This window comes from Cynocephalus volans, chromosome 2, assembly GCF_027409185.1.
Source record: "Cynocephalus volans isolate mCynVol1 chromosome 2, mCynVol1.pri, whole genome shotgun sequence".
Taxonomy (NCBI): Eukaryota; Metazoa; Chordata; class Mammalia; order Dermoptera; family Cynocephalidae; genus Cynocephalus; species Cynocephalus volans.
Window position 1 is genome coordinate 96,079,727 of NC_084461.1, and position 16,082 is coordinate 96,095,808.

Consider the following 16,082-nt stretch of genomic DNA (forward strand, 5'->3'; position numbering starts at 1 on the left):
GAGTTTGATTTTAGCAGGTAGAGACAATGTGTATAAAGACTTAGATGAGGAAAGACATGGTAACAGCAAAGCCTGGACAGCTAGAAATAGTTTCTTCTGTCTGAAGCAGTGCTATCCAATAAGACTTTCTTTCTTTGTGGGAATATTCTTTATACATATGCTGTTCAATGTGGTCACCACTAGCCACATGTGGCTCTTGAACATTTGAAATGTGGTTAATGCAACTAAGGAATGGAATATCTTACTTTAAATTCACATAGCAACACGTGGCTACTGTAGTAGCACAATGGCCTGGAGCATGTGGTATGTATAAAATATTAGTAGAAAATACAACTAAAGATATAAGGTAAGGTCACATTTTACCAGAACCCTGCTTCTCAAAGCGTGGTCCTCAGACCAGAAGCATTGGTATTACCTGGAAACTTGTTAGAAATGCAGACTCTCAGGCCCACCACAGACTTAATGGGTCAGAATCCATTTTAACAAGATTCTCAGAGAATTCATGTGCTCCCTAAAGCACTGGCCTAGCACATTTTTCAAGAAGTAGGGTTTCTCTGTCTCCTTGTTGAGCTTTTCTGAATCCCTACTGCCAGAAAACATCTCATAAAATCTGTCTGCTTGTCCTACCACCACCCGATTCCAAGTGACACAGTGTACCTAGACTGCTGCTTTTGCCTTTTAGCAGCTGCTTACTTCCAATCCTGCCCCTTTTAGTTTCTTTTTTTCACACAGAAGCCAAAACGAGCTTCTAAAAAGTGAAATTTGAAGGGCTTCTTCCTATTGAAAATCTTTTTCCCCTCACATTTGGAATAACATGTAAACATTTGCCATGGCCTAGAAGCCTACCTGGCCTGGTCCCTGTCCTTCCACGTTCCTGAACTTTACTGTGTGTGTTGTTTAAGAAATCCTTTGCTGACCAAAGTCAGCCTTGTCTTCCACTCTCTCTTACTTGCTGTTGTCTAGGTTTTTATGGATCTCTAATGTGCCAAGATTATTCCTCTTAGGGACTTTGCACTTGTTCCCTCTACTTTGAAGGCTCTGCTCTCAGGTCTCCCCCTGCCAAGCTCCCTCTTGTCCTTCTGGTCCAGGTGCAAATGTCATCTTTTCTGGGGTCTCCCCTGACCAGCCAGTTTATCATGGCCCCACCTTCATTCCTTCACTGAGTTATCTTCTTACCCTGCTTCTTCTTTCCCTTATAGCAGAGCCAAACCTGAAATTTTGTAGGTTTGACTTCTTCACTAGATTGTAAGCTCCTCTGAGGGCAAGAACCCCAGCCATTGAGTTTAGCACTGTACCCCACACCTGGAACAGCAGAGATTCAGTAAATATGTGTTCAATAAATGAAATGGTTACCACCTGTAAATGTTGAGAAACGGAAAATTAATAATTTCGGAATAAAAGGCTACAAAATCCCTTACACCTTAATTGTATTTACTATTTCCCTGCTCAAAGCCCTCAGGAAGTTCCTGTGGGCTTTGAAACAAATATATAAATGTTTCAAGCTGTATTTCTAATCCCTTCAAAACATGTGACCTTATGGAAGATACTGTAGGTTGCTTATAACAAAATACTAGAAACTGGGTAATTTATTTAAAAAAAAAAAAAAAAGAGGTTTATTTTCTTAAAGTTTTGGAGACTAGGAAGTCCACAGTCTACGGAGTTCATCTGGTGAGGATCTTGTTCTTGGTGGTAACTCTGTACAGTGACACAGGGTATCACATGGTAAGACTAGGCTGAACAAGAGAGCGAAACTTCTTACTTGCTCTCTTATAAAGCCATTAGAACCATGCCCATACTTTGTGAATGGATCAGTTCATTCACAAGGACACAGTCCTCACAATCTAATCACCTCTTACAGCCCCACCTTTCAAATATCATAATTGGATTTTCCACCCTCTTTAACACTGTTACAATGGAGATCAAGTTTTCAATACATGAACTTTGGGGGAACACATTTGACCCATAGCACCAACCAACCACTGCCCCTCTGCCTTCTTTTCTAATAAAATTCTGGTTTTATTCAAGTATCAGGTAGCCATGAGCCTTGAGAGGTGGATTGTGATAGGTCTAGTTTGGTCGTGATAATATTCTCCAGGCTGGATGATGGCTTTAGGAATTGGCATGTGACACAGTCCTGACCAATGAACTGTCCTACATGGGAAGTTAGTTGGGGGCTTCTGGAATAGTCTTCCTTCCTCCCTCTTAAAAGAGGGAGAACCTCTTATCCTCACACAGCAACGTTCAAAGGCAGTATTGTGTAAGTGTTGATGCTGGAGCTGCTGCAGCCATTTTGCAACAGTGTAGGGACAAGCCAGAGGTCAAAAGTTGACTGGATGACTGAGTGAAAAATGAGTAGTGCCTGGGACCCTGATGATGTTGAGTTCTTGAATGAACATTTCCAACCGTTTTGTTAAATGAAATAATAAGTCACTATACTATTTAAGCCATTTCAAGTGTAATGTTATGTTACAAAGAGCTAAACGCATTTAAACTGATGCTCTTTGTTGTCCCCAGTGCCCTAGCACCATGCTCTCCTGTAGATGCTTTGCTGAATGGGGCCGTGTGTACTCGAATGACTCATGCTTGGTTGTAAAGTCAGTCCTTTAGAACATGGCCTCTTACTTGGTCCCCACTATCTCCGTCTCCTTGTACATTTTGCTCAAACTTTTTAATAAAACTGTGCATGATTCATTACATTGTGTAAATATTCTTTGTTTCAAATATAAGGTAGGAGGCAAGGTTTTAAGAAATGCAAAGTGAATCAAGGATGTGGGTACTGAAGATTGCAGAGTTCCTGTGACATGAACACTCAGTGTTTCGCTTCAAATGTGGCATTGGGACTGCCTTCTGTGTGGCAAGAGGAACCTTTGGAATGTCAACCAGCACCTGGAGGAAGAAGGGGCTGAGGTAGAAGCAGTGAGTCTGAGGTGGCTAGCTTCTTTGAATTGTGTCAACTAACTCTTACATATTTTGAGACCTTTCAAGTAGATTTATATCATTGAAGGACTATGTGAGTTTCTGAATCTACAGATGAAGGACATTGGAACAGTGCTATTTAAAAGGACATATTTTAAAGGCTTTTACATGCATCCTAGTGTTCTTGGCTCGCACACTCTATTGCTTTCCAATTTTTTTTTTTTTTTTTTTAATTCACAGCTTAGTCTTGGGGCTCATTTTCCAGTCCCAGATCTAAATGGCAATGCTAGCGAGCAAGATGTGTGTTTCTAGGGTCTGGATGTGTGAAACTTTTCGCAAAACCTAATGGAGCTTTACTAGTTGTCTTTCAAAGCTTGTTCTGAAGTTGGTGGGGGGGCTTTGTTTTGGTCTGAAACTCCCTCCTGGAGCAGAAGAGTCAGAGCTTTTGCTTTTCTTGGGACGGATTTTAATGCAGGATTGGAATCATTTTGGACTGGCTTTATGGAAGTGAGTTTTCAAGAAAAATGATTTGACTCATTCATTTATTTTGTTTTCCTAAATGGAGTTTTCTAAGTGCAGTTAATAAGATTATTTTAAAGTTAAGATCTATTTTTTTTTTCTTAAGTAAAATCTACAACATCATCGTCATTGGATTTAGGCGGCTCTTTAATAGTCTGAAGGCAATCAGTTTTAGCTTTTGCATTGCACTTTCAGTCAATAAACATTAGCTGAATTTGTTATTAGGGGAGGGCACCTGTGCTAGGCTCTGGGATAGGAGGATTTTAACAATCCTGCCCTCTGATCTAGTAAGAGAGAGAAGTCCTGATGGAGTTAAGGTGCTGTAACAAAAGAAAGCAAGAGGGTCATGTTTAGTAGCACAAGTGATAGATGCCATGTGAGAACAGAGGACGGAGACTTTCCTTCCATCTGGAATGATGAGGAGGGAAGACAGGGGGTGGGAGGATTTGAGCTGAGCCAGGAAGGGTAGGTATATCACCAGCTGGGTGTGAAAGCGGAGGGTGGCTTGGCATCAACAGCACAAAAACAAGAATCTCATATCTGGTGAAAGTTTTGTGAAGGGAAATTATTGGAAGTTAGGCTAGAAATGTTTTTACCTGAAGACTTTGGTAATCCACATCTAGACTTTGGACTCTACAGAAGAAAACAGGGATTTTGTGGTTTGCATGTTAATATTGATTTGTAGACACGTAAGAAGGTGAAAGGGAAGAAGCATGTGTGTGGTTTTCAGGAAACCTTGACATGACTATACATAATTGCTTTATAATTGTGAAGGAAAGGACACACATCTCTGCATTTGTGATTTTTTTCATTGTAGCCATGTGATACTTGATTAAAGCAATTATGAAATGTAAATGAGCCTGTTGACTCCAAAACTCTTTAATGATATAATGAAACCTTACAAGTGAAGTAGTAAAATCTAACCTAAGCTTGGACAGAACAATTTTACAGGGTATAAAAGTAGCTCCTTTCATTAGTCCACAGTCAATCTATTTCAGGGCCGTCTCCAGGGTTTAATTTGTCAACCATAAACTCAGGAATATTTGTCACCCAGATAAGAGGTTAAAGAATTAATGAGACACATTATTAAAATACTTTTAGCTTTAAAAGGGTTCTATTTTAAAGTTTAGTGGAACCTTGTCATAATGCGATCTCTTGGGCCTGTGTCATCAAAGTGTAATAATAATGAGGTTTTATAATTCAGCAAAAACTACGTAAGGTGAAGGACTAGACCACCTTATGCCGAATCCCCCACCCTATTTGCATGATGGGAAATGAGTGAGGTTTCAACAGCGTTCTACACATAGTCATATGCCCCAGTTCTAGTAGCTTTGACAAGTACAGGAAAAGAGAAGCTCTTTGGAGTACAAAATTTCAAATTAGAAGGGTGCACAAGGAGCAGGTGTCTCAGCAACAGTTTCTAGTCTTTGAAACTATGCACCTGACTTCATTAAAATCTCTAGAAACAATGAAAATGAAACCTACTTAGTATTTTAAAAGAAAACGACCTATCTGAGCACCTGGTGTCAAGGAGCCAGGAGGCTGTAGGAGTTCAGAATTTGCCAGGGTTCCAAATAGAAACTTGGATATGCAGAGCCCTGGGAGCGTAGAGTCTGATGTTGCCATCTGTGTGACTATGACAATCTCCTACCTGATGAAGTTGCTAAAGCAGTGGAAGGTTCATGGCAGTGGGTGAATCTTGACCTGCCTTTCTGGGGGCAGGGCAAAAAAAGGATCACTAAATATTGATTCCTTTGTTTCTCTTCCTTTTTCAGAAGACATGGTCAGAAGCAAAATAATAGTAATAAGAACAGCCAACATTTTTTGTCATATGCCAGGCACTATAAACATATGGCATACCTTCTGTCATTTAATCCTCACAGACACCCTCTAAAGGATATGCTATTATTATACCCATTTTACAGAACAGGAAAGTAAAGCTTGGTGAAATTGAACTCCAACCTTGGTCTATCTAGGGATCTGAAAACCATAGCCAGTAGGCCAAAACTAGCCCACCGCCTATTTTGATAAATATTTATTGGGACACAGTGATACCATTTGTTTACATATTTTCTATGGCTGCCTTATGGCTACAAAGACACAGTTGAGTAGTTTTGATAGACAGGGACCATATGGCCTACAAAGCTGGAAATGGCCCTTTACAAAAACAATTTGCTGACCTCTTGTCTATCTGACTATAGAGTCTGGGCTCTTAACACTATCCTTCCACTTCAGGTGGAATCCCTACAGTTGTCACTGCAGGGAATATTTTAATTATAAAATAGAATGAAAAGTCTGTCAGCAGTAATAGAAAGAGCACTAGATTGGGGATTCTAGTCTCAATTCTGCCAAGTAACTGTGGAACCTTGGACAAGTCCCCCCATCTACTGAGAAATCTTTTTCCTGATCTACTAATTAAAGCCACACTGCCAAGTTTCCAAATTAGGTTTCCTAAACACTCTTTCTGGTTTGCAAAAGCTGTTTTAGCAAATTAAATAAAATGTATTTTAACTGGTTCTCCATGGCAACACTTACAGCTCTTTCCAAGTAACCTTTTGAAGTCCTACTTCTCCATGTTTTGGTTATGGCACCATTGAGTAGAGGGATGTTTGCGGATGGGAATAGAATGATCTGTTTAATACAGGGACTTATTTTTGCTTTGTTTTGTTTCTATAAATGTCAAAGTTTCCTTCCCCTGAAACAACCTAAGCCTGAAAAAAAATGTACCTGATGCTTTCTCTGGGGAGGTTGAAGCCTGAATTTAAAGAGTAATATGAAAAATCCTGAAAGTATTATGTGAAAACAGCTGAGTTTCAACCTGTGAATAAGTGCCTACAGCTCATAAACTCGGTGGGCTTCAGATCAGCACAGGGACCTGTGGGATAGGAGATTCTCTTCAATCGAAGGACCAAGATGAGAAATCCTTTTAGATCTCAAGAAATCTTAGTCTTCAGCCATCTGTGGTTAAAAATCAGGCCTGGTATAGCTTTGCATTGAAAGACTAAGGAAAAAGACTGCTTAGGAAAAAATAATGGCTGCTTTGTAAAAAGTGCCCGAGACATGCCTTATACAAAAAGTGAGTTTGATGAGAAGGCTAGTGATGGGAACTTTATCTCGTTCCACGAAGCATCATGGTGGTTTGAAGCAGGAAGTGTGTGTTGGTTTGGTGATCCTGTCTTGACTCTTTTTTATTTTATTTATTTATTTTATTTAGAGTATGAAGATTTGGAGTAGGAGCAGGAAGGAGGTAATTAAATGTATGTCTTTTTTGAATTCAACCTCAGTCAAGTTTGAGTCCAAGAGATGCTATAGGTATACTTAGGAACAGCAAACTGTCTGAACTTTAATCCCATTCTTTGGCTGTATCTGCTGTTTCTTGTTGGGTCTCAGGATTATAAAGCACTGTGTGCACTGAGCCCACTTACATCTTCTTCCTCTTATGATATGAGGAACTTGTAGTGTGTTGAATGGTGGCTCCCCAAAAGATATGTTCATGTCCTAACCCCTGGAAACTATTGGAAAAACAGCCTTTGCAGGTGTAATTAAGTTAAAGACCTTGAGATGATATCATCCTGGATTATCTGGGTGGGCCCTAAATCCAATGACAAAGATTCTTATAGGAGTCAGAATAGGAGAAGACACAGAGAACAGGAGGCAGTGTAACCATGGAGACAGTGATTGGAGGGATGTAGCCACAAGCCAACGAATGCTGACAGCCACCAGAAGCTGCAAGAGTCTTAGAACATAGCCCTGCTGACAACTTGATTTCGAACTTCTGGCATCCAGAACTGTGAGAGAATACATTTAGGTTGTTTTAAGCTACCCAGTTTGTGGTAGTTTGTTGTAACAGCCTCAGGAAACTAATATAGTACTCAAAATACATTCATCCAATCCATCCCAATGCCCTTCTGAAGGGGTACCAGGGCTTCCCGCCCCCAAACACTCCCAGGGTCCTGTTAAAGAATGAAGAGCCGAGGGATTATGCTGATTCCTGACTGACAGTGGCGTGCCAAGGTGATAGGCAAGGAACTAGATGAGAACCCCTTCAGTAGTATTTGAACGCAGCCTGGAAAAAAACAGGAAGATGTTTTCAGTGATTTGCCTCCATTTAACATGGAATGTTACTCATCTAATTTCAGTCAATTTGAGTGAAGTCTTCTCAAGATGAAATAACCGAATACTTGTCAATAACAGGGAATAATTGTTGCTTGTCATGATCTTTTAATTTTTAGAGCACTTTAAATATGCAGATCAATTTGCACTCTCTAGTCTCACAATAATTCTGTGAAGCAGGTCAGACAGGTATGATTATGGATCTTTTAAAGCTGTGCAGCTTAAAGCCAGCAAGCTAATGAGGAAAGCTAGATGGAAAGATAATTTTTCCTCATCCAATGTCCTGCTTTTTGGCTTTCTCTGCAGGAAATGACTGACTGGACTCAACAAAGAGTTGATGAACTGAAATTATATTTACTTGGAAATGTTTTTGGATGGGAATAGCAAAAAAAAAAATCTTTTTAAGAAGAAAACTAGTGATATGCTCTATCACATACTGAAATACACACATATTACATATATATCTAATCTACATAGAATATGGTAAATAGTGCATTTCACATTGGTGGTAAAGAGGTGATAATTCAATAAATAGCATGATCTTCATTAAGAGAAAAATAAAACTATCTACTTCAAATAGATGCAAAAATGATTTGCAGATTAAAGATTCAATTGCAAAAATTAAGACTATAAACACAATAGGAAAAAAATACAGAATATTTTAATCATTTGAGAGTGAAGCAGGCCTTTCTATGCATGATATGACTTTAAGAGCTGTAAAGAAAAATAGACAATTTGATTATAAAAATGTAAAATGGTGTGGCCAAAGTTTTAATAATAAAATTAAAAGATAAAACAAAATACAGTGATTAAAATTTGCAATATATATGTTATTCATTAATTTATCCAACAAACAGTTTTGGAGCACCAGCTAGGTACCAGACACTAGTCAGTACTGGGAACAAAACACTGAGCAAGACAAGGGGTCTTGACCTTGTGGAACCGTGATCTAGTGAATGAGGAACCCACATTCAACACATACTTTTGAGTATAATGAGTATTATGAAGGTCAGATCTGGGCGCTGTGGGCAAGTATGATGTGGATGAGTACTGACAGACAATAGTTAACATCTTCCACGTTGAAGAACCCATGGAAATTAATGAGAGAAACAATAACATAGAAAATTGACAAAAGATGTATACTAGAAATTCCCAAATGAAGAAATAAAGTCACAAATAAACATATGAAAAGACGTTTATCCTCATGAATGATCAAAGATATGAAGATCAAAATTACATATAATGTTTTACCTATCAGATTATAAAGAATAAAATGAGTTACAATAAAAACTGCTGATGGTGAGATGTAGGGAACTGGACACTCACATACTTTGGTATGTGTAAATTATAGAAAATCTGATGATACACAGTGACATTTACAATTTAAAAATCTGTTCCTCAATTTAAAGTCTTATAGATCGAATGTTTGTGGACCCCCAAAATTCATGTGCTGTAATTTCAACTCCCGATGTGATGGTATTTGGAGGTGGGTCCTTTGGAAATTAATTAGGGTTAGATGAGGTTATGCGGGTTGGGGCCCTCATGATGGGATTAGTGCTCTTATAAGAAGAAACACCAGAGGCTTTGCTTGTTCTGTGTCTGTCTGTCTGTCTCTCTCTCTCTCTCTGCCACATGAGGTCAGAGCAAGAATTCTGCAAGCCTGGAAGAGAACTCTCACCAGGAACTGAATCAGCAGGCACCTTGATCTTAGACTTCCAGCCTCTGGTACTGTGAGAAATAAATTTCTGTTGTTTAAGCCACCCAGTCTATGGTATTTTGTTATGGCAGCCTGAGCAACTAAGGCATGATGTGTGTGTGTGTGTGAGTGTGTGTGTGTGTGTTTAAAAGAAAGTAATAAGAGAAGTGAGAAAAGATGTATTTACACCAATGTCAATCAGAGTACCATATCAGAGACAGGCAAACTACAGTCCATTGCCAAATCAAGCCTACTGCCTGTTTTTTAAAATAAAGTATTATTGGAATACAGCTATACCCATTTGTTTTTGTATTGTTTCTGGCTGTTTTAGTTCTACAACAGTAAAGTTGAATAATTGCAACAGAGATTGGATGGCTTGCAAAGCCTAAAATATTTATCTGGTCCTTTATAGAAAGTTTGCAACTCTGTCTGTATAGAGTAGATTAAAATTGTGAACAACTTTAAATATCCATTAATTATAGTTAATTAAAATTATGATATATTCATAACGTGGAGTGTTATGCAGCAGTTGATAGAGTTTATTCTTACATATAAACAAGGAAATGTCTTAAGATATTTTGTTAAATGAGAGTTGTAGCTCAACACGTATAGAATAATCCATTTATGTAAATGATGTGTATAAAGAGAGATACATCCATATGTATGCTGCCGTTTGTAAAGTGCTAAAGTACTGTGCTAAGCACTTGGCATAATTTATCTCTCTATCTAATTTATTACGCATGATATTGCGTTAGGTAGTATTATTATCCTTATTTTTCAGTTAGAAAATTGAAGGATAAAGGGCTAATTTGCCCAGTCACACAACTAGTAGGTGTCAAAGCTGGAATATAAATCTATGTATTTAACCACTACACTCTGCGTAAATGTTCAAAAAAGACAAACACAAATAGTTATTATTTTGGGATTAGGGATGGAATAAGAATAGAATTATAGGGGCCTTTAGTTTCTTGATATTGCTTTTTGTGTTTATTGGTAATATGTGATGGTTGTTAAAAATTAAAAGTGCTTCCGTTTTGGAAGAAAAAGAATGTAGGAGATAATTCCATGAACCTGGCCCATCTATAAGCCAGTGTCTACAGCCAGTAAATGTTGATACTGTCACAGTAATCGAAAATGCATTGAAACCTGTCATTTAGGATCATTTAATTAAGCTGTTATCAGAAAACCCATTCAGTTTATAAATGAAGGAAAGAAAATTTTAAATTCAATTATTTTTCTAGGAAACTTGGAAGACAGGGAAGACTATAAAATGTCAAAGCCTGGGGTAACCACTGTGGATTTCCTAAGTCTGCATTATACAAAGGGATATGGTTTTCCTGCCCATGTCATTGGACAGGCATAGTTGTGGCCTTGTGAAAATAGGTTTACCTTGAAAATAAATTAGATTGAATTAAATTAATGATCTGGATACAATTCTTGGCCCTCTCATTTTACTAGGTAGGTCATTAAATAATAAACAAATGATACATCCTCTTGAAATCTTACTTTATATTTAGAATGGGTATGTTAGTCCCTAAATTTCTGGTCTATATACATTAAATCCTTTAACATACCCAGCACATTGCCAGCCACTAAGTAGGTGCTTAATAAATATTGTCTGTATCTACAGAGATACAATTTAGGCTGTCAAGTAGAGAGTTAAATTGGTCATCTCAGATTTTTCTGTCCTCAGCCACACTAGTCCAGAAGGAAAGTGGTTTTCTCCCACTCGCTAGCACAAGCTGGCAGCAGCACCATCGGAACTGGTGTTCATTGCTATGGTAACATCCATGGTCTCCCCGCTTCCTGCTCAGTGTTTATTCTCCCATTTTCTACCTCTCCTCAGAGCCAGACTCAGCTCCTACTCAGAAGTCTTTTTGTGAAGAGTAGACAAATTATGGCAAATGGTAATTGGACATAATCTCTTTTTCCCTCAAAGTAAGATACCACTATCTTTTTTTTTTTTTTTTTTTTTTGATAAGAGGAACCTAACTAAATATGGTACTTCCATTCTTGAAACAACACAAAATTCTCTTGTTTGATGGAAATAGAAGCAGAGGCAAGATTTTTGATGCTCACTTAATCCTCATGAATTTGCTCACTACTCTTTAGAGCCCTAAAGACTAGGGGCTTTCCCATTGAAGGAACTATGAGAGCAAAGATGCAAGTATAGCAATGCAGTCGGTGGATCTGAAGGGCCATGGGTTAGCTGGCTTTGCTGGAAGAGTAGGTTGAGACAGGTGACGAGTAGGAAATAAGGCTGGCATGCTAAATTGGGGACAAATTGTGAAAGAATGGATAATACAAATCCAACCTGTTTCCCAGGACAAGTCATCTGTCCTCATGGTAACAAATTTCTCTGTAATGACCTCTAAGGTCCTATACTCACTGTCTTTCTGTGATTCTAGCATCTTCAAGAGACCCAAAAGTAGAGAAACTCAATAATATTTTATATTAAATAGTTTGCCATCTATGGCCCTGAAAGCAATGGCTACAATTGAATAAATTCTTTTCTTAGCTTTCAGTTTTCCAAAGGCAGATCTATCTAGATTATTATTTTTTACAGGAATAATATTTTTGCAAACATTAAATTGAGATTTTTCATTTCCAGAAATCACGTTGCTGTGCAGCTCTGCACATATTAAATCAATGGGCTTCCTCATTGCAGGGGGGGAGATCGGAACAGAGAAGTCAGTTATTTCTTGGCCATCAGTGGAAAACCATATTTTTTAAAAATTCACAGTGACACCATAGTGTGAAATCCAGACTTTGTTGAGATGGGAAAAAATATTGTTTAAATTTCCCAATATATCTTTTACAAATCAAATCCTAAGCCTAGGGAATCTGGATCACTGAATTTTATCATAACCCATAGTGTAGAGAGGACTGATATATGCTGCAAGGGACATGTGCCCCCGAGAGGAACAGAGACAACCCTTCATACTTCTGAGAGGAGGTGGCTGGGCAGAGTAAGGTGAAGAAAGACAAGTCATCAAACATGAATATCCCAGCTCCCTGGCTGCCTTGGGGTTGTACTTTGTTGGAAGTTGTGTTACAAACATGGTCTAGAACAGCAGGCTTTTCTAGTGTGTATTTCAGAGCATTCCCACAGTTGGCAGGCACTGCATCTAACATGGTGCCAGACTGGATATTTAAAATGGCTGAGGGAGGTGCCTAGAGGACTGAGCTTTAGATATTACCCATTTCTTCATATCCTACAACATGTCTCATCCCTGACAGGAGTGGGAAATGAAAGAAGCAGTAGGCAAGAAGAGCCCTAGGACTAGAAGGAAGAGGTCATGAGTGTGGCCTTCCCCCTGGAGTTGTGACTCAGCAGAAAATGCCAGCATGCATTTGGAGGCAGGTGGAACAAACCACACCTCAGTGGGTGCCACGACTGTTTCCTAGGCACCAGCATATCAGAGACTAGTAAGGACCCAGAGGACAGTGCCTGATCCTAAGGACATTTCTTTTATTGTAGGTGTCACATGCAAGCGTACCTTTACGTCCAGATGCCAATTTGGGAAACATGAGGTGAAGGGAGGAGGACAGAACAATACTTAGAAGGAGATTAAACTTTGAACTATCCAAGACTGAGGCATTTTAGAAAGCAAATAGAGAATAAAGAAAGTTATATGTTTACTCAGAGTGTGTAACTTTTGAACTCTCTACACCAGCATTCTTAACCACGTGGAGGCTTTCTGAGGAAGTAGATGTATATTTAGCCAAAAAAAAGAAGAAAACTTACTACTCTTAATGGTGGACCTTATAATATGACAGAACTAGAATTCAAAACTATAGCATCTCATGGTTAGTGGGGATCTTTTAGTCCAACTATCTAATGAACTTATAGCAGTGAAAAAGCAAGGCTACCCTGTGTGGCCAGCAGAGTGCCATTATGTGCTATGATGACTGGAATACTTGTTGCCCGGTCCCAGCACCCAGTGAGTATGGATTTCAAATAACAATATATAAATTGAGCACATTTGATTTTGTAAGGCACCACACATTCTGTAAATGCCCAATAAACAATTGAGATAGGCTAGAATGGAAGAGAGGTTAGAATTATGAGACTTTAGAGATCATGTGTTTTAATGTTTGCCTGAATCATGTGCATTGGAATCATCTTAAATGTGTTAAAATGCAGATTCCTGGACCCTACCCTTTATTTACTGAATCACAAATCTCCAGTGATGGGCGTGGGCTATGCTTTTAAGTTACAGATTTGTTTTATGGCCTCTGTGCCACCTGATCTATCCAACCCCTTATTTAGCAGATGAGAATACTAAGGTCTAGAAGAGCAAACGACTTGGTCTTGATCACTCTACTACTTGGAAGAAGAGCCAATATTGTGTCTAATAATGGTTGTTGATAGTTTGATAGTGGAAGGAGGCAATTTCTGTACACAGTGTGGAGAAAGAGGATGGAGAGATCGTGAGGAAGATTATATGAGATACTCCAGGATGGTCGACCTGGTCTTTTAGTCACGTGATGTTCATTTCTCTCCTGAACTCCGCCCCTGACTCTCTTAAAGCTATTATTCAAATGGGTGTGGCTAGGTTGGTAAACTCCTTCAGCTGGGGATTTGCATTCTCAGCCCAGTGATGTAGGAATTTCATGGCCATATATTCCAATGATGAGATTCTGGAAAAATTGACTTGTTACCCAAACTCACACCAAGGACTGCTTTATATGGGGACATCAACTTCCCGCATGATATAGAAGGTACACATGGACCCAGAACCAAGACCAGTCTTTTATCCACAAATGTCACTCCTTTTTTATTTGATGAGTTGACTGAGGAATGTTTATTCCACATCAGTAGACTGCTCTTATTTTGTTTTCCCAGAGAAAAGGAAGTTAGGCTTTCAGTCCAAAGACAATTTCTTTGAAAAGACAGTTGGGAGCAGATGCTGTTACCAGAAACTCCTATAATTCCTCTCCTGTATTTCCTAAAAGCAGTGCAGATTCTTGCCTTTGTATCTCCAGCAGATTTTCAGACTTTCCTACTTTCACTTCTCAGTGGAATGCTTTCTCATTTCTAGAGTTATTCTATAGTTGGCTTTCACCTACCTGTTTATTTGTTTATGATCATTTTTACATTACTATTACACTGAATAAACAGGACTTTAGGGGACAATCATCAAGCAACTTATTTTTTTTCTTCTTTTTGTACAACTGTTGCAAGCAAACCTACTGCGAGTGCTGGTTCTTCTCTATCCCAGATGAAATTGGTGGGAGATGCCATTGGCTTTTCTAGTCATTCTTAGAAAATATTCTTTAGTTACTTTAATTTCCAGGGTAGTCTGAGTTTAGTCAACTAGATGTCCAATCAAAACTCCAAATTTCATTCAAAGTTAAAGTTTCTTTCTCCTCTGGTGTGGGCCTATCAGAGCCCAAGGTGAGAAAATGAGTGGGCAGTGATTGCCTTCATTACTCTGCAGCTTTTCCTCTGCTCTCCTCCTAACTCCCCGACAAATAAAAGGAAAGGAGGAGAGGCAAGGGGTGGGGGAGGCCTTAGTTGACAGGCACCAATCTATGATAGACATTTGGTGCTAATTTTATCCTGGAGCATTTTCCTGGGTTCTTTGAGGATGCGTTGCTGAGAATCGCCCCCGATGGGACACATGATTTTGCTAATCTCTTTTCTGCCTCCCCCCCCCCCCCCCAGGTATCTTGTAGTATACCTCTCCACCTTTGAATGCATTATCTTCCCAAAACACAGCCCATTTTTCCTTTAGCCAACTGGAAACATCCATCCCCAGCAATATCAACCTTTAGATTTCTCAGGCATGAGTCTCGTACAGGTCTAATATCAGAGATCACATTGCAGGTTCTCTTTGTGCTTTACTTGAAGCCTCCTCAGCAGACTGGAAGTCAGGAGAAAGCAACATCCGTCCCTCTCACAATTGGGGGTGAATGGCACAGGAAGAGTGGAGACTCGGCAATGTAACAAGTATCTCTGAAGACTTTTTTTTTTCTCTAATTGCCATTTTCCAGGTATTTACTTTCAACCAGTTATACTCCTCTTTTGAGAGAGGCTAAGGTTTACAAAACCGGATTTTGACCATATCCATTATCAGTCTTGCATAGATGCTCTCGTATATCATTTTGGAATCTGGGAGCAGTTTCCTCCTATTATCTTGGGGCCTCATCATAAATGGAACCCAAGTCCCATCTTGCCTTCCTATTGCATTCAGTTAGAGACAGATCTGTACAACTGGGTGGAGGGTTGGTGTATACTTAACCTGTGAGCTCTCATCTACCTCTGCAATTTCCTCATGTCCAGAACTTTCTCTTCTCCCCTTCTACCTGATAAGTGCCTCCTCTTTCAGCAAAGTCACCCCCGTAGCACCTATTTCATATCATTACTCATTCTTTGATTTTTGTGGTTCTTTCCAATTTGATATTTCCTTGCTTTATATCTCCTCACCCCCAAACCTAGGGATTTTTAGCTTTTGTTCCTGCTGTCATTCAATTCAAGGTTTCTATAAAAAGGTAAGTGCTGTAGTTCTTAGAAAGGGATGTTAGAGAAGTTTTTCCAATACCCTGGGCCCTTGCTCCTCTTGGGGCTTTGTCATCCAGCTTCTACAGATCCCTGTCCTCCTTGAGGGGACTCTGCCTGCGTGTGGAGACAGAGGAGACCCGTTGTTTGATCCCTGAATAAGTTTGGTATCAATCATTGAAGGGAATCATGTTGTGAATTCTGTTTGCCAGTTGTGTTTCAGCTTGTGTGTACTTATTTTGTTCCGTATCTTTACTTGCAGCAAAAGAACAAACAAAGGCAAACATTTAAAAAATGCCTTTGGTGAAACAACACAAACGAGCATGGCCATTT